The sequence below is a fragment of the Ceratotherium simum genome, chromosome 37 (assembly GCF_057802395.1).
Source record: "Ceratotherium simum simum isolate JZ-2026a chromosome 37, ASM5780239v1, whole genome shotgun sequence".
NCBI lineage: Eukaryota > Metazoa > Chordata > Mammalia > Perissodactyla > Rhinocerotidae > Ceratotherium > Ceratotherium simum.
The window spans coordinates 2,958,803-2,979,177 of NC_141936.1; positions in this window are offsets into that span (position 1 = coordinate 2,958,803).

A 20,375-nucleotide genomic window follows, 5' to 3' on the forward strand; every position below is an offset into this window, starting at 1 on the left:
GCTTGAGGTTGGCCTGAGCAGGGAGAGCAAGAGGACAAGAGACCAGGTGGGAAAGGCAGGAATGGACCAAAGCAGAGATCTGGGTTTTTTTAACTGGGGAGTGATGGGATCTGATTTGGGCATTTTAAATAACCACTCTATGGAAAAGAGTATGGCAGTTCCTCCAAAAATTAAACAGAATTACCATATGATCCAGCAATTCCACTTCTGGGTATACACCCAAAAGAATTGAAAGCAGAACTCAAACAGATATGTGCAGACCCATGTTCACAGCAGCATTATTCACAATAGCCAAAAGGTGGAAGCAACCCAGTTGTCCATTGAGGGATGAATGGATAAGCAAAATGTGGTCTGTCCATACAACAGAATACTATTCAGCCTTAAAAAGGAAGACAATCCTGTCACATGCTACAACTTAGATGAACCTTGAGGACATTATGCTCAGTGAAATAAGCCAGAGAAAAAAGGACAAACACTTGATGATTCCACTTACATGAGGGACATAAAGTAGTCAGATTCATAGAGACAGAAAGTAGAATGGGGGTCACCAGGGGCTGGGGGAGAGGGAGGGGGAGTTAGTGTTTAACAGGGACAGAGTTTCAGTTCAGGAAGATGAAAAAGTTCTGGAGATGATGGTGGTGATGGTTGCACAACGATGTGAATGTACTTAATGCCACTGAACTGTACACTTTAAAATAGTTAAAATGGTAAATTTTATATTATGTATATTTTAACATAATTTTTAAAAATTAAATTAAAAACACTCTAGCTACTAAGCAAACAGTGAGTTGCAGAGGGAAGGGTGAAGCAGGAAGACAAGTCGGGGCGTTCCCAGGTGTCCAGACAGGAGATGATGGGGCTGGAGCTCACTACGGTGGAGGCCTCTGAGGCACACAGAAGTGGCCAGATGCAGGGTAACTTTCGGAGACGGGATGGATTGGAGATGGGGGTTAGGGAAAAGTATATGATAGGACTAACTCCTAGGTTTGGTACTTATGCACCTGCGATGTCAGAGGCCCACTCTGGAGATAGGGCGGGAAGGCGGGGCTCAGCTGTTCTCCCGCTGTGTGTACAGAGCCCGCTGGCATCTCGGGAAAGGCGGCAGGAGCCAGGCCGCTGCAGGCGGGTCCCCTCGGCATGTTTGCCACAAGGCAGGTGCCGACATGGCCAAAACTACCAACATCGTCTTGGGAATAGCAGACATAATAACTGAGATGAAAAGCCATCTTCCTGCAGTTAGAAGATATTTATACAACACTTCCAATTCTATTTTAAGACATAATAGATGGCCCAGAAAGAGGGAAATACGCTGAGTTTATACAAAAAATAAAGCCAGGCTCTGGGTGTAATAGGACCAAGGAAAGAATCTGTCTAGAGAGGAAACCCCTTTGAGAGGGGAATTAACTGATTAGTCTGGTTAATCTGAGCACTTGAATAATCGACCCATGCTCTGCCTGTTACCCCATGACTCTGATTTCACTAATTTGCCCTTTAAAGTTCTGTTTGTTGACAGGAAGTGAAGTACAAGAGAATCTTCTCATGCAAGTGGAAAATCAGCCCTTTGAGGGGAGAATGCATTTGGCATTTTGTCCAGAAGACTGAGAACAACCTAAAACCTCAGCCAGTTGGCAGCAGTCAGAGGGTATAAATGCAGAAGTCACTCGTCCGGCTCCTCATCCCCAGGTGTCAGTGGCCACAGAATCCAATGTGGCTACTGTAACAAATTACCACAACGAGGCGGCTTAAAACCACAGAAGTTTCTTCTCTCACAGTGTGGAGGACAGAAATTAGAAACCAAGGTGTTGGCTGGGCCTCCCTCCCTCTGAAGGCTCTGGGAGGACTCTTCTTGGCCTCCTCCAGCCTCTGGCACTCACAGGCATTCCTTGGCTTGTGGCAGCATCCCTCTCGTCTCTGCCCCCGTCTTGTCAGTGTCTCTGTGCCCAAATTTCCCTCTGCTGGTGAGGCCCCCAGTCATGTTTCAGGCCACCCCTGCGTCTGTCACTGCTGTGGGCCCATCCCTTCTCCCCCATGCTCCCCCGCCTCCTGGCCCTTTCTGCTCAGCCTTAAATGTACAGAAGTTTCTCCCACCATGCGAGGCTTCCCTTATCCTCCATCCCCTTCCATCTCTTTTCTTGTCCCTTCACTGTCAAGTGTATCAGTCTTGTAGGGCTGCCATAATGAAGGACCACAAGCTTCTCTCACATTTCAGGAGGCTGGAAGTCCAAAATCAAAGTGTCCACAGGGCCGTGCTCCCTCTGAAGGCTCTAGGGGAGGAGACTTCCTCATTTCTTCCTGCTCCTGGTGGTGGCTGGCAATCCTTGGCCTGCAGCTGCATCCCTCCAGTCTCTGCCTTCATCATCACCTGGCATTCTGCTGTGCGTTTGTCTGTCTCTCTGTCTCTCTCTCCCTTGGGGGGACACCAGTCATTGGACTTAGGGCCCTCCCCCATCTAGTGTGACCTCATTTTAACTTAATTTCCTCTGCAAAGACCCTATTTCCAAATAAAGTCACAGTACAAGTTCTGGGGGTTAGAACTTGAAAATATTTTTTTGGGGGACACACTTTAACGCAAAACAGTGAGCAACCCAGTTGACAAAGACCACAGACATAACAGGGAGTGTAAATGCCAGCTGTGGTGTTTGTTCAAGAAGAGAGTACTGAAGGGGACATATTTTTTCTTAGATCAGACAACAGGCTCCATGGCCAAGGATTAGAACAATTACCACGTCCCAGGCTTGAGAGCTGTTTCCTTGGGGCATTAGAGCCAGAAATGAGCCTTTAGATTTTATGAAATCAAGTGATCTGTTCATTTCGACAAATATTTGTGACTCCCTGCTGTCTGCTGAGCTTCGTGCCAGGTGCCACAAGGCAAGGATGGACCTGAGAACACAAGTAGAAAAAGAAGGTGCCAGGAGCTTTCCTGGAGGGGAGAGGAGCTTGGACCCGCCTGCGTCAAGGGAGCTGGCAGGGATGGGAGCCGACGTGGGAGTTGGCCAGATCGGCCCGTGCTGCTGAGGGACACCACGTCCTGGGTCAGGAGGGAGGCAGGCTGGAGGCACATGAAGGAGGCCTGTGAAAACCCAGTGCAGAGGTGACCACGGGCCCCGATGGCCCTGAGCACCCAGTGCAGAGGTGACCACGGGCCCCAGTGCAGAGGCGACCACGGGCCCCGATGTCCCTGAGCACCCAGTGCAGAAGTGACCACGGGCCCCGATGTCCCTGAGGACCCAGTGCAGAGGTGACCACGGGCCCCAATGTCCCTGACCACCCAGTGCAGAGGTGACCACAGGCCCCAATGGCCCTGAGCACCCAGCGCAGAGGTGACCACGGGCCCCGATGGCCCTGAGCACCCAGCGCAGAGGTGACCACGGGCCCCGATGGCCCTGAGCACCCAGCGCAGAGGTGACCACGGGCCCCGATGGCCCTGAGCACCCAGCGCAGAGGTGACCACGGGCCCTGGCTGTCTGGGAGGGCCCAGAGAGAAGCAGGGCCTTGGCTGAGAAGACACAGGCAGAAGCAGCTGGGCCTGCAAAGAGCGGGAAATGAACGGTCTGGGGTGACCTCTTTAATGTCCTAAGGAGGCAATCTGGATGTCATCACAGATGCTTGAAAAATAAAGCATCATGGACACTTTCCTTGGTAGCAAACCTCCACACCGGGCAGTTCAAATGGGTGACATAGACAAAGAAAATAACAACACAGCAAGAAACTGTGGCCGATGCAGAGGTGCTGGCTTTGCCAATCCGGCTCCGGCAACCTACCTGGCCGCAGCAGACCCAGCCCCGTGTTTGTGCGTGGCACGGTATGGGAACAGTGGGGGATGCTGGGCTAATCTGAGACAGGCTGTTGGTGGGCTCAGGGCCGCCTGCCCCTCCAGCCAGCAGCCTCCCTTATCTATTTTGTGAATGGGTCCCTCCCAGTGAGCTTGTCTTCGATAGGAGCTCAGAGGGTTTAAAAGAAAAGCAAAGATTTGAAATGACCACGATGATGGGGGCCATAGAAGCAGCTCGTAGATAAACTCAGCCTCTTTGCACAGCAATTCCAAGCTTTGCACACGTGGCACACGTGGGAAGGTGATTGTAACTGCGTGGCACGCAGGGGCGACTGGAGGAGGCAGCCGGGAGCAGAGACCACTGGCCCGCCCTTCCCCACCACCCCAGGTCTCATCGGAGTGTGGCAGTCCCTGGTCACCCTGGGAGGTGGATGATAGGGCCCAGCCCCTCATCTGGGGAGCGCTGCCTCAGGCTGAAAGAACGCTTGTAAAACTGTGAACTTTCCTCGTTTTGCAAATCCTGCAACCCTAGAAAGAGGGGTCCCCTTGGAGATTGAGACCCTTCTAGAAAATGCAGCAGGAAGCCCTGTAGCACTGAACAGGAGAGCTAGGAAGTGTAAGCAGTTGCCTTCTCTGGAGGGCAGAGCACGGAACCCCCCAGGAACCCCCGGCAGAGACCCCAGTGAGGTGGTGGAGGGGCTGCTCTCAGCCAGAGGGTCTGCACCCGGATGGCCAGGAGGGCTTCCTAAGACACAGATGGTGGACGACACCCCCAGAGCGCCTGCTTCAGTGGGTCGGGGGGCCCAAGGGCCTGCATTTCCAACAAGTTATGTGGTGCTAATGCTACGGGTATGGGACCCCACTTGGCCGGTTCCTACGCTGGGCGCTGGGCTCCCAGGTGCTGTGTTTACTATTAGGCTTCATCGCCTGCGTGTGAAATAGATTCTGTGGTATCTACCACCTACTTCAGGGTTTTTTTTTTAAGTTTAAGGTAGAGGGATGTGGAGGAGAGTCCCCTGAGGGCCCCAGGCAAGGCTAGTGGTACTGCACGACCCTGACTTGGAAGTTCCCTCATGTGTGTGGTTTTGTTCCTCTGTCACCCGCAGAGGGGACAAGGGATGCGTCCCAAACAGCTCTGCGTCTGTCCTTGTGTAGGCAGGGTGGGACCTGCACAGAGTGTCCCCGGGGGATGTGGACCCCCCAGCATCACCGTGCACCCCTGAGTCAGGTCCCGTGCTAAAGATGGAGACAGTTCGGTCCTGGTGCCCATGGGTAACTCCCATCACCAGAGGCAGTAAGGGCGGGAGGAGGCGGAGAGGGGACACTTGGAGGCTGCAGGGGACCCTGGGGTGGCTCAGAACCAACCAGGGGCCATTAGGACCCCCCACCCACATCTTCCCCAGCAAGGACCCCTAAGCAGTGCCCACACAGCTCCCAGCCCCGGTGACTCCACTGTCAACCCCCAAGCCTGTCTCCAGGTGGGCAAGGGTCTGCACCCACCTCGACAGTTTCCAAAACCCCCCAAGGAGCCAGGGTTCTAGGCTGCTTCTTTTTAAATTGAAGCGAAATTCACATAACATAAAATTACCCATTTTAGAGTATACAATTCAGTGGCATTCGGCACATTCACAATGTTCTGCAACCAGCACCTCTGTCTTGTTCCAAGAGATTCCATCACCCCAAAAGGAAATCCCATACCCACTCAGCAGTCACCCTCCATTCTCCCCTTCCCCCAGCCCTAAGCAACCATAATCTGCTGTCTCTGAATTGGCCTGTTCTGGACATTTCCTATAACTGGAGTCATGTGATATGAGGTCTTCTGTGTCTGGCTTCTCCCACCAAGCACCATGTCTTCGAGGTTCGTCTGCCTTGTAGCGTGTATCATGCTTGATTCCCTTCCGTGGCTGAATGATATTCCGCTGCGTGGATAGACCCCAGTTACTCATTCATCACCATGACCATTGTGCTGTGTCCACCCTTCGGTCATTGTGAACAGTGCTTGTGTGAACATTCCTGTACAAGCGTCTGTCTGAGTCTCTGGTTTCAGTTCCTTTGGGTTCATACCTAGGAGTGGGATTGCTGGGCCGCGTGCTGATTCCTTGTGTGGCTTTCTGAGGAACCACCATGCGGTTTCCCACAGCTGCGGGACCCCTGCTTCCGCAAGACAGCACACACAACCCAGCTCTCGGGGACCCCTGCCCACCTCCACCTCCACCTGACCTGACCTGGGGAGGGGGACAAGCCGCAGGGGAGGCCATGAAGGCGGGGGGGCAGGGAGGGGGCACAGGGACAGGCATTGGGGGGGGTATTGGGTATCATTTGTGACATTCCCACTCCTCACCAGCCGACTGCCAGAATCCACGGCTCCATGCTCCTGAACCCCTCTGAGGTGAAAGGTAATCTAAATACTTTTCGATTTGAGAACGAGGAAGTATTAATGAATGATTTATTCTTCAGAGATTCATATCGTTTCCATTTTTAACTTGTAACAATTAAGTTTAGCTTGCTTTTGAGAGTGACCTATTTTGGTAGACCCAAATCCAGTTTAGGCTGGATTCACAGTGGCCCACGAAGCAGGCTGGTGCCACGCAGGGACACGGCCCGGCGGCACCTCGGGAAAGTGTGAGAGGGAAGAGCTGAGTCCAAGTTCTCTGGCCCCCACGCCACGTCGATCCTCCTCAGGTGCAAGTCCAGCCGTGCACTGCCCTGCTCTAAAACCTCTGCTGGCTCCCTGTTGCCTTCCAAACCAAATCCCAGAGCAAGAACCTCCACGGGCTGGTCCCAACTTTCCCAGCAGCCTTTTCACCAAAGCCCCCTCCATGTACCCTGCACCCCGGGGTCTCCCTCCACGCTTCTTCGGTTTCTGTTTGTCCTCACTTCAGTCCATCCAAACCACTGCCCCTCGTCCCACCTTCAATGGCATCCCTCTGAAGGGTCCCTCCACCCACCCACCCATCAGGAGCCTGGCAGGTGGACACAGCACAGACACTTCTGCTCCATCTGCTGAAGCACAGGCCCACTTGTCCCATGCCATTGTTCTCCCCGCTGACCTTGGGCTGTGTCCCTGATGACCTTGGGCTGTGTCCCTGATGACCGTGGGCCATCTCTCTGTTGACCTTTGGCTATCAATCTCATTTTCTCCAGCTCAGTCCTCCAGGCTCCTTTGAGCCCACAGTTCAGATTCTTCCTTCCGGCTCCCTAACCCAAGGAACCTCAGGGAGAGTAGCCTGTTTGGGAGACATCTCAGTTCACTCCACTCCAGACCAGGGAGAAGGGCACAGGGTATTTTGTGGAATCGATGGCCCTCGTGCCCATTTCTGGGGCCACACAGACAAATGGACAGTGTCCTCCAGTCTCACGGTCAGTGCCCCTGGATGTGTTGATCAGGGTGGGAGTGATACCATCAGCCCGGCACTCTCTTCACCTCCTCCCATCCCAGGGCTTTCTCTCGACCATCTCCAGAAAAACCCTAAGTGCACCAGACAGGAGGACTGACTGAGCCCAGCTCGCACAAATCTAGAGCCCAGTGAGCAGGGCCTGCTCTGTCCAGAGCCTGTGGAAATGCCCTGCTGGGCTGTGAGCTCCACGGGGAAGGAGTGATCCTACAGGCTCTGGACGGAGCAGGCACCAGCAAATATTTGTTGAATGAATGAATGATGAGCGGTTCTTGATCTCTCCTCAGCTCATCACAAGTCCTAACCAGTCACTCACTCACTAGCCCATATTTTTTGAGTGCCTTCTCTGTGCCTGGCACTAGGGAAGCCATGAGGGCTCCAGGATTAGCAGAAACAAATATGGTGGCACCTACAGTCCAGAGCACATACCAAATAGTAACCAAAAGGTTGTGCATAATTACAAACAAGAGAAGGAACCCAAGGGAGAGAACCCAGTTGTCAGAGGCACCTAGTAAGGGAATCTGACCTGGACCAACGCAATGATTCCAACACAGTGGGAATGCTGGGAAGGATTTTAAGGGGGAGGGACAATTTTTCAAGGCTGACCATGGCCGGTAAGTAAGTGGGCTACAGAAAGAGCACATTGAAGTAGGGGACCAGCTGGTAGGCCCCTGCAGGGTGAGGCGGGGTTGGGGGACAGTGGCTGGCCCAGCGTGGTGCAGCGAGCAGGGGCGAGGTGGGCTCCCCTCGCATGCTTTTCTTCCTCCCGTCCTCCTGCCTCTGAGGTCGAACCTTCTGCCTCCTTGTGGGCCGGTCCTCTGTGCTGCGCTGGGTGCTGGCGTTCAGTCAGGCACAGCCTGAGTCCAGCCCTTCCCAGTGTCTCTCTGGGTGAGCTTCTCTGACCCCCTTTGCAGCTGTTCCTGTACCTGCACGCTTGTGGCTCCACATTCACTCTTCTGCCCAGCTCTCCTCTCTCGGCCTCAGAACCACCTGCTACTCAACATCTCCTCATGGTTTCTTAAAGGCCCTTCAATTCTTTTCGAAGGTTTCCTTCCTTCAGTCACTGGCACCATTGATTGACCTGACCTACATGAGGTCATGCATGATTTGGACATTGCCTGACTCTCCAACCTAACTGTCACCTCAATCCCCCTTTTTCTGGGCACACCAGCTCCTTTGGGCTCCTTTCATTTCCTGGGGCATACTGTGCTCCCCATGACCCCAGGGCATTTGCACATGCTACCCTCTCTGGACTGCTCTTCCTTTCTTTCTTAATTTATTCTGGTTAACTCCGGTTCCTTTTTCAGATCTCAACTCAGGTTTTCTTTCTTGGAGGATCCTCGTATAGTCTGAACACTCCTCTTTCCCTCAACTCTCCTTCCATACCCTGGGGTCTGGCCACTGTAACCCTCCCACAGCTCCCTGAATTCAATGTATTCTTGAAGACTGTTTTAGTTGCAGATGACAGAATCCCTAGTCAAAGCAGCTTAAGCCCAAAGGGGAATTCTTTGTCTCCCTTAGCAGGGAAGGATATAGGGATCCCACAGAACTAAAGAGAGAGCTACAGGACTTGGGGTTTCAGAAATTGGAACTGAGATTCCACTTAGCATGTCCTCCCTCCACCCTACTGCCTCTTACGAAACTCCTAATCATCCATCAAGACCCGATGCAAGTGTCACCTCCTCCATGAGGGCCCCCAGTGACTCCCCTAAGCAGGATCCCTCTCCATCCTCTGGGATTTCAGAGATCTATGAGTGTGCCTCTTTTACTGTACTTTTCACATTGTATTATAAGTATTTTTCACACACCCACCTACTCCAGGAACCTATGACCTCTTCAAGGACACAGACCATGCTTTATCCTCTCTCCCAAATGCAGCCCATTCGCGCACACAGTAGGCTTTTAAGAAACGGACTAAATCAGAGTCAGGCTTCAAATCCTAATACTGTGCTCCCTCACTCTGCCTGGGGCCCGAGGACATAAAGGAGCCTCGTGAACAGATGGAGATGGCTGCCCCACGGGGCCAGTGTCAAGGCCTCAGCAGCCTCCCCAGCGGGGCTCAGACCTTGCTCACTTTACACACAGCAACCCCCCATGTTTGCTTACTTGATACACGTCACATACGTCCCAGGTAATTACAGGCTGCTACGGATTTGTCTCACTCGCATTTGGAAGGTCCAAAAGCAATTACCATGCAGCCTCCCTGCGCTTAGGAAGACGGGAGTAATCAGAGCTAATGACACAGCACTTACTGTGTGATCGCCCGCCGCTGCACTGTAATTACCATGTAATTAAGTGGTCACCAGTTGCTGCGTAAACACGGCTTACACTGGATGGGTCTGTGGCTTAAACAGCCCTACACACTCATTTTAATTTCTAAGTCCTGAATGGAAAACAGTCAGTTGGCATAGAGAGAGAATGGGATTGGAAAAACGTGAGGACCTCGGGAAACAGGAAGACGCTATTGCAAATGTCAGCCTCACAGGTGTGGGGCAGAGGGAGAAACAGACCAAGAAACACCAAGGAAAGAGGGCACGGAGAGTCTCCCTGTAAGAACAGACCAGGCGCCACATGCAGAGCCCTGTGTAAAGTATAAAGTGCCAGCTGAGCGCATGGGCAGTATCATCAGAGTTTAGTGGTTCCATTGGGACTTCAGTTCTAAAGAGAATACATTCCAGACCAGCCAACAAAATGTCCTAAGGAGGATCGCTCTTTCCCAGGGTAGAAAATTCCTGGGTTGGGCAGTTCAAAATTTCTATTCCACTTCTGAAAAGTTCCAGGTCTTCAGGAGGACAGAGAAGAGGGGACATTCTCTCTTACTTCCCGACACCCTGTGAGTGCCGGGACGGCAGATATTCTAAGGATGCTGCACCGGGGAGCAGCTGCTCCTTGCTCGACCACATTGGATGTAATTAGGCAGATCCCTGGAATTTTCTAATTCTCACTGTGCTCACCAGTGAGGTGCGGACACATGATGGAAGTCCTGTTGTCCCACTCACAGGCCAGGGGAAGTCCTCCAGGTGGGGACAGAACCTCATTCTCCTCCCCGAGACTTCCACACCTCCTGTCTGCATCAGGAACTGGGGCCTCTTCCTGAGGCCTCCAAAATGACAGAGCTGAAAACAGACCCAGGGGGCCAGGCCTTAGGCACCTCAAATCTGGGAGGACACCCTGGGGCTGTGGCAGAAACTCACACGGCTAGGTGGCTAGTGAGGCAAAAATGCCCGTGAGTGGGCGACCCCCACCTCGGCAAGGGCAAAGTCAGCACTGACTCCTCACCTCCCTGGCTCTTCCAGAAGCGTTCACCGTGCACCATCCACGGCCTCCTCCACGGTGGGTGTCCTTCGCTTGGCTTCCGGGCTCCATGCTCCCCTGGCGTCCAGTCCCACTCCCGGCTGCCCCTTTTTGGCTCCTTTACAGGATCCTCCTTTTCCAGAACGCTCAATGAGACCCGGGTGCTAGCTACACTCACCCACTGGTGACCTCCCATGTCCTCGTCTGATAGTTCAGACATCATCTTACACTGACTACTTCCAAACTCCATCTCCATCCGCATCTCTCTTCTCAGCTACAGACATTCCAAATGGCCTATTCCATGTCTCCACCAAAATGTCAAATATGCACCCAAAACTCCACACGTGTAGAGTGGATGCTGTGCTTCACCTCCCAGACCCCCCTTTAAAAGCAAGATAACTGTCATCCCAGCTGCCAGGAGTGTTGGCTGCTGACGGCTCACACCAGAGTCCCTCTGGGAATTGCCCTGACCCAAGACTACACCCCAGCACAGGCCACAGAGAAACTCTCCAGGCGTGACCCACCCAATGGCTGGATCCTGCCGGGTGTCCAAAGGCCCACACTCTGCCTCCTCTGGGACAGATCCAAAGGGCCATCCCTGCTCCAGAGATGCCTGTGGGATTGCCGAGGCCCCAGCTGCAACTGCATCCCGGTTCACCTTCTCTCTCTACCAAGTCCCACTCCCCTTCCCCTCTTAACAGGTATTGTTTCTGGGAGAGACACTGAGATGCAGAGTTAGGTGTATGAAGTTTATTCCCCGGGGACCAGATCTGGGGCAGTGGGTACCAGGAGGGGTCCAAGGAAGCAGGCTGTAAAGATGGGTTTGGATCTGGATCACGTACCTGCCTGCTGACCGTGAAGAGCCGGCATGGGCACTGGTGACTGATGGCACAGGCTACGATGGCACTGTTGGTAAGACCTTTTCCAGTCGTGAACCAGAGGGATCTCTGTGAAAATGAGTGGGCTGGTGGGTGCCGTATCTCAGGTGTTTGAGAGTTTCGGGGTAGTTTAATGACAGGGGCTATGGAATCAGATGGCTGTTGCTGGAGCTATTGATGTGTTAGAGAAAGACAGTGAAAGACCGAACATAATTAATCACCATTTTAAGGCAAAGCGAGAAAGTCAGAGGGCCTCCTTGACACCACAGAAAGAGATTTTCATCTCCTGCAGCCAGAGGGCAGAAAACTCTAAGGACCAAGTGCAGGATGTAATCATGGTGTATTCGTTTCCTGTTGCTGCTGTAACAAGTTGCCACAAACTTAACGGCTTAACATAAATTTATCATCTTACAGTTCTGGAAATCATAAGTCTGAAATGAATTTAGCCCCGCACTGGGCTAAAATCAAGGTGTGGACAGGGCTGCATTCCTTCTGGAGCTCTCGAAGAGGATCCATCTCCTGGTCTTTTCCAGCTTCTAGAGATGCCCACATTCCTTGGCTCATGACCCTTTCCTCCATCTTCAAATATAGCAATGGTACATTGCCTCACTCTGACCTGCTTCCGCCGTCACACCTTCTCCAACCCTGACCCTCCTGCCTCCCTCTTCCACTTATAAAGGACCCTCATGATTACGTTGGGCCCACCCTGACAATCCAGGATAATTTCTTTATTTTAAGATCAGCTGATTAGCAACTGTAATTCCACCTGCAACCTTCATTTCCCCTTGCCATATAACATAACATATTCATAGGTCCCAGGGTGATGTGGATACAGGATATGGACATCTTTGGGGAGCCACTATTCTGCCTGCCATATACGGTGTAGCAGTGATCCAGTCAAATTTGAATTCCCAACCACAGCAAGTTTTCTACACCAGGGTCAAGGCCCTACTTGGGAAGAAATGGGACCCTGAGACTTAGGATGGGAAAATCTGGGTCGAGGCACACAAGACCTTGAATTCCCAGGTTCTCCTGAACTCTATGAGCCTACAGAAGAGGCTCCCTCCTCTCTGTCAAGGTCTAGAGCTCACCTTTGCTTGAAGACAATGGAGAGACCTCTCCTCTGCAAGAAACATGTGTCCCCACCCCCCCACAGTATCCATCTCCCCTTCCCTTCTGGCTGCCAGGCCAATCACCAGGATCAAGTTACAAGGTAACCTGGCTGGGGACGTGCTGGGACCAAAAAGGAAGGAAGAGACCACGCCCCGGAGGAGCTGCAGGACCAGCCAGCACCAACCAGCAGGAGCCAGGAGAGCATGTGGGGGTCTGCAGCCCGAGGTGCTGGATCCAGCAGGGAATGGGATAGAAAGCTGGATAAGACAGTTCATGGATCTGGGGCACTCACTGTAATACAAGATGTCACACCGTGACACGGCCCCCAGGAGATGGTGAAAAATCAGTGGCCCACGCCAAGAAATGCCAGAACCACCGTGTCAGATGGTGGAGGAAGGATTAAAAGGCTCAGGGAAGTGGAGACTCTGGAGCTGATAAACTATGTGAGGCTGGAAACCCCTCCACCGACCATGTGCCACAGGAGGACGCTGGAGGATGCTCCATTTACCAAAGCAAGAAGGGACACACTGGTGACAAGGGCACCAGCATCACTGAGAAGCTCAGTTATGGCGGTCCTCTGTAGGACTGAGATGACAGTAGGAGCTGCTGTTTCAGAACGTGGCTTCCATGTCCACCCATCCCCCATAGCCATGGGGATGACAGGATCCCCAAATGATAGAGGCTGAGTGGTGGCACTTAAATGTCACAAGCAAGGTGGGCGTAATTACTGTAATGAGCAGCAAGGCGAGGGGCAGCCAGGAAGCCCTGACCTGCAGAGAGCTGTGAAAATGAGTTAAGAAACCTAGGTTCTTAGGGGCAAGAGAGATGAGCATCCATCCACTTCGAGGTGAAAGCAGGGTTTCGAAGAGATATATGCACACCCATTCACAGCAGCACAATTCACAACAGCCAGGAGGTAGAAGCAACCCAAGTGTCCATCAAGGGATGAATAGATTAAAAAATGTGGTCTATCCATACAAAGGAGTATTATTCATCCTTGAAAAGGAAGGAGATTCTGACACCTCCTACAACATGGATGAACCTTGAGGACGTGATGCTAACTGAAATAAGCCAGACACAAAAGGACAAACACTGTATGATTCCACTCCTGTGAGGGACCTAGAGTAGTCAAAGTCATAGAGACAGAAAGTAGAAGGGTGGGTGCCAGGAGCTGGGTGGGGAGGGGGAATGGGGAGTTAGTGTTCAATGGGAACAGAGTTTCAGTTTGGCAAAAAGAAAAAGTTCTGGAGGTTGGTTGCACAACAATGTGAATATACTTCATACTGCTGAGCTGTACACTTAGAAATGGTTAAGATGGTGAATTTTATATGTTTTTTACCACAATTAAAAATAATGTTTTAAAAACACAGATGAGCATCCAATAAGGATATTGCTTAAATTTCACAACCAAAAGAAATCAAGAATTGATGCTCAGGGGCCTTAGCCCTTATCGGCAGCCCGCTGATAAGGAGTCATGACCCAGCTACCCAATGGCCAGTCTGTATGGTGATGACCCCCCAGCCCTTCCCCAAAGACAGCAAAGCTCCAGAGGTCCCGCTCCAGAGGAGCACACTTCCACCGGGGCCCCGGGCAAGGAAAGGAGCTGCCTTCCTGGCAGGGTAATCGCCCTGACCCTCAGAAGGAGGTGGGCTGCTCTCCCACCGTGGAGGCCAGAGCCCAGCTGATGCACTGCTGTGCCTCTCGGTTCCTCCTGCCCCTTTTCGATGGTAAATGGACAAAGGCAGCCCTAACAGGGGCTGCAGTTCATTTCACGAAACTGCCTTGTAAGTTTCTCCAGGAAACCATGTCAACCTGATCCTGAAGGATATGTTCACCGATGGGGTGAACTCCCACAGGAAGCAAGGGGATCGAGCGGCAGGTGGGTGGACTGCAGTGAACACGGGGGAGCACCCCCTCATCCCCCTTTAGGACCGAGGCACTTTCCCTGCTGCTGCTGAGGCATAGCGAGCACCCCTCTGCAGACGGCCCTTAGCCCAGGCCACCTCCCCCAGCCACACCCGGCGAGGGCAGATGACAGTGAACAAAGGCCTGGGGCATGCAGGACTCTCGAAGGGCGGGCGATCCCAGCCTCAGGGGGACTGGCTGAGGCTTGACCACCTCCCAGTTCAACACCTCCCTCCCTGCTGACGCCTTCCTCACTGCCTTGCAGACGTGCTCCCTCTGTGCTCTGCAGCCTCCTTCCCAGCGCCATGGCCAGAGAACCCACCAAGGAAAACCTCCAAAAGGGAATTCTTGACTCTCCAACCCAAAGCCGCTTCTCCCCTCATCTTCTCCGGCTCCGGAGACCGAACCACCGTCCAGCCATGTGCTAAGACACAAAATCCGGGCGCCAATGTTGACCTCTCTTCCCCTCTCACAACCACGCCTGACCTACAAGCAAACGTTTTCAGATCTGCCTTCAAAGCCTATTCAGAACACGACCTCCATCGCTGCGTCACCACCTCCTGACGGAGCCCCCACCATCTCCTACCAGGACTATGGCCGCAGCCTCCCAGCCGACCGTGTCCCACTCTGACCCCGCCACACACACACCACACACACTCACACATCACGCGCACTCGCACACCCCACATACACTCACATCACACACACTCACACTCACACACCACACACACACTCTCATTCACACACACCACACAGTCACACACACATCACACACACTCGCACACCCCACATATACTCACATCACATGCACTCACACATACCACACACATTCACATTCACACACCACACACACTCTCATTCACACACACCACACATTCACACACACCACACACATTCACACAGTCACACCACACACACAGTCATTCACACACACCACGTACACACTCATGCACACTCACACACCACACATACACTCACACACACAGCCTATTCTTCCCATAGCTGCAAAAGTGGACATTTTAGCACAAAGTCAGATCCTGTCACACCTCTGATTACAACTCCCCCACGGCCCCCATCACACCTATGGGCACCCCCAGTCCTTACCGTCCCTTGGAGACCCCACCGGCTCCACTCACCTCTCTGACTCCACCCTCCCACTCCCTCTCCCTCAGCCCCTCTGCTTCCTTCCGCGATCTGAACCCTGTACATAGTCCTGCCCAGGCCTTGCCCAGGCCCGTCCCTCTGCTTGGAAAGTTCATTCCCAAAGACAATCACGGCTCACCCCCTCACCTAACTCAGGGCCCAGCTCCAACACCACCTCCTCAGAGAGGCCTTGCCCTTCCACACCAGATAACGCCACCTCCGTCACCCTCCACCCTCAGCCTCGTTCTGTGAACAGACCGAGGAACCACGCGGAGAGCGTGGAGGGAGGGTGCACGCCCCTGTCTGTCTAGGGACCAAGGTTGCCCATCTGAGCTGCACTTTATACCTCCTACCCCAGGCAGGGCCCCAGGGCACCAGCGAAGCCAACTGTGGAGCGTCACCAGGGGGTAATTTTCCCTTTTCTATGCTCACTCCTTTGGTCCCAAGCTGATTCCTGCCACAAACAACTAGCACCTTGACATCTACCAAGTGAGGGAGAAGTCATCAGTGATTGGGCAGACCCAGCAGCCTGCTCCAAGATCAGAGGGGAACGCTGGTGGGTGGGAGGGGCGGGGGACCACACAGTTGGGAAAAACCACGTGTGGCCAATGGGTGCCCTAGAAAAACCATGCCCACCAGTGTGGCTCAGCGCCCACTCCCCCAACCAGCCTCTTGCTAATTAGCTGCTCCCACTGATTACAGGGGCTTCGACTGCATGGGGCCGAGGAGCCACGCAGGTGGGGAAGAGAGCTCTGGAGCATAACGGAACCAAGTGGAAATCAGCCACAAAAGATGAATTAAAGGGGCGCGGGCCCTCACCTCCCACCCTGTGTGGGCTTTTATCAAGCTTTGCAGAGAGACACAAAACACGAGAGCTTTGGTCTTAATTTACTCCATGTGGCTTATTCCACAAGAAGAGACAGAATGATCGCTTCTCCTGCTCCCCAGCCATGAGCGCCTCACACCTTACAAAGAGACGGGGTGCTCTGGGTGGGAGTTGAGGGAGCAATGAGGTCCGTAGACTCACCAGAAACGCCGCCTCAGAAATGTAAACTGGTGCGGCCACTATGGAAAACAGTATGAAGATTCCTCAAAAAATTAAAAATAGAACTACCATATGATCCAGCTATTCCACTTCTGGATATTTATCTGAAGAACGTGAAAACACTAATTCAAAAAGACATATGCACCCCAATGTTCATTGCGGCATTATTCATGACAGCCCAGACTTGCAAACAATCTAAGTGCCCATCCATGGATGAATGGATAAAGAAGATGGGTATACATATGTATATATATATATATATATGGAATGGAATACTACTCAGCCATAGAAAAGACAAAATTGTCCTATTTGTGACAACATGGATGGACTTTGAGGGTATTATGCTAAGTGAATTTAAGTCAGATGGAGAATGACAAATACCATGTGATTTCATTCATATGTGGAAGATAAACACACAAACACATAGATACAGAGAACAGATTGGTGGTTACCAGAGGGGAAGGGGTTTGGAGAGGGCAGAAGGGATAAAGGGGCACATGTGTATGGTGACGGATGGAAACTAGACTTTTGGTGGTGAACACGATGCAGTCTATACAGAAACTGATATATAATGAGGCACACCTGAAATTTACATACTGTTATAAACAGATGTAACCTCAATAAAAAAAAAAGGAAGAAAGAAATGCCACCTCTCTGCACTCCCACCACTCTTACTCCATCCCCAGGCAGTGGTGTGTGTGGGCCTCTCCCATCAACCCAAGGCTGCACCCCACTGACTCCTCCATAGTCTCCAGCCGGGACCTCCCAATAAAGATGACCCACCCCACTTTATCAGATTAAAGAGCTTCTACAAGACAAATGATACCAGAATCAAAATGAACAGACAACCCACCAGCTGGGAGAAAATATTTGCAAAAGATATATCTGACAAGGGGTTAATCTCCATAATATATAAAGAACTCACACAACTGAACAACAAAAAAACAAACAACCCAGTCAAAAAATGGGCAGAGGAAATGAACAGACACTTCTCCAAAGCAGATATAAAGATGGCCAATAGGCACATGAAAAGATGTTCAACATCACTAATCATCAGGGAAATGCAAATCATAACAACACTAAGATATCACCTCACGCCCGTTAGAATGGCTATAATCACCAAGACAAAAAACAACAAATGCTGGAGAGGATGTGGAGAAACAGGAACCCTCATACACAGCTGGTGGGAATGTAAATTGGTGCAGCCTCTATGGAAAACGGTATGGAGATTCCTCAAAGTATTAAAAATAGAGATGCCCTATGATCCAGCTATCCCACTACTGGGAATCTATCCAACGCTGAAATCAACAATCCAAAGAGGCTTATGCACCTCTATGTTCATTGCAGCATTATTCCCTATAGCCGAGAAGTGGAAGCAACCCAAGTGTCCCTCGACTGATGATTGGATCTAGAAGATGTGGTATATATATACAACGGAATACTACTCAGCCATAAAAAAAGACAAAATCATCCCATTTGCAACAACATGGATGGACCTGGAGGGTATTATGTTAAGTGAAATAAGCCGGAAAGAGAAAGATAAACACCATATGATCTCACTCATGTGTGGAATATAAACCAACACACAGGCAAAGAAAACTGTATTGCGTTTACCAGGGGCAATGGGGTTGGGGGTGGGCACAAGCGGTGAAGAGAGACATATATATGGTGATGGACAAACGAAAATGTACAACCCAAAATTTCATAATGTTATAAACTATTAAAACATTAATTAAAAAAAAAAAAAGCTGACCCACCCAGCCTCTCCTCTGAGCTCACTGAACAGCCCCCGGAATGGAGGTCTCCACTCCCACAGATCTGTTCCTTCTCCAGGCTCCTTCCTTGCTGAGAGGCGCCCCTTGCCCCCACTCCCAAGCCCCGGGTCAAGAGATCCCCTTTGCTGCTCCCTCCATTCTCAGCTCCTCCTGTTGGCACCCCCAGTTCAGCCACCCTCTTTCTCCCCCAGGCTGTGGTCACAGCCCCACCCTTCAGTGCACTGCAGGTCGTGACCCCTTCTCCTCAGGGATATCAGGAGGGGGACCCTCCGGAGGAGGTAGCCCCTCTGTCTTTGCTGAGATGGCAAATAGGTTTCAACTTGTTTGCCAATTCTGCGCGATTGGGAGGGGCTTCCAGGAGCATTGTGTTAAGAAGGATTGTGAGGTGGCTTCTGCTGGGTTAGCCACACCTGTCCTAGGACAGAGAAGAGAGGGCTGAGGCCACATGGGGTCCAGGCTCTCGCACCCTTGGAGCTGTCAGAGTCCACAGGTCGTTCTCACCTTCATTGGCTCTTCGTGGCTCCCTTCTCCTGCCTCTCTGCCAAGTGGAGCCTACAGCTGTGTCACAGAGTCGGCGGGAGGGACCAAGAAGCCACTCTTGCAAAGTCGTCATGCCAGAGAGTGGTGGCATCAGCCTGAGACCCCGACTCAGAGTCCACACTTTCTCATCCCAGGATGCAAGGGGCGAGAGTGTCTCCTGCACCCCTGGGAGATACACTTTCCTCCCAGGTGGGCTGTGCTCCCCAGGAAATGAGCTACACTCTCTCCAAGGAGCAGCTGGGAGCATCCATCCTGTCCAGGCGGATGGACTCGGGCCTGGAACAGAATGTCCCAGGCTGGTCCTCAGCACCTTAGACATGCCTGGACCAGCCCTGTCCCATCCAGGACGTCACCGCCTCTCAGCACCCCCACCCCACTTTTCTGGGCCCTTCCCACTTTCCTAGGACCACAAATGCTTCCTCTAAAGGATGCTCCTGAGACACTCAGTTGAAACCCCTCATTCTACACCCGACAAAGCCAAGAGCCGGAAGGGAGCAGGGAAGAGCGCAGGCCCTCAGGAGCAGAGACCCTGAATGGACCTGGAGACGTCGCCGGGCTGTGGTGCAGTGTTGAGCTGTCTCCTGGGGGCCTGGGGCCTCAGTTTCCCCAGTGGGGAGCACACGCCACTTGTCCTTGTACCTGCTGCCCCTGTCCTCCCTGAAGCGCTTTCCCGCTGCACATGGCTGCACTGGGCTCCATGTCAGTAGCCGGGAGTGCCAGCCTGATGTTAAAGAGCCTGTTTAGGAAGATGACCTATTTTTAGCTGAATCTTCTGCTGGTTGCTAAATATCTGTTTAAATACATGAATTAACACATCTGTCAACAGTACTCGGAGTGGGAATAAAACACGCTCTCACGGCAGAAGGTAATTTGAAACAAAAACACGCAGCATAATGAGCAGCTTGGAGCTCAAAGCCTCCGGGTGGCAGCTCCAGCGTGGTGGCCCTTGTTCTGGCTCCTGGGGGGCCGTGTCCATGGCAACCCCAGCAGGGCCACAGCCAGGGGGCTACGACCACCCCTCCAGACATGAAAAAGGGTGCCACAGGACTGTGGAGGGACAGGGCCCACGGGTGTGAGTGAGTGGCAGCGACGAGCCACCACCCACCCCATTTAGTAGCAGCCTCTCCGTGACACTGAGGGCCGTGGGCTGCGGCTGAATGAAGAGAACCCGTGTTTGAAGTCGGCTATCAGGAGCTGCGCTAAGTGTGGGCGGTGGAATATTAATTACCCCCGCAGGGGAGCTTTGGGCTCAGACATGGCAGAGGTACTGGGGACCTGTCTAGAGCCACAGTTCCTGGGATCTGAGGAGCCTGCAGAGGATGGACAGGCAGACGCGCTTTCTGGGGCCCAGGCGAGCCCTGGCCTGCCGTCTGTCCTCCTCTTGCCTGCCAGCAGCCTGCAAGGCCACCCCATGATGGCAGCATTACTAACCCCTCCAGGGTGACCAATGGGACGCTGGGCCCCGCCTCCTGCATTCCCAAAAGCATGGACCTGTCTAAAGGGTCCTGCTCCGCA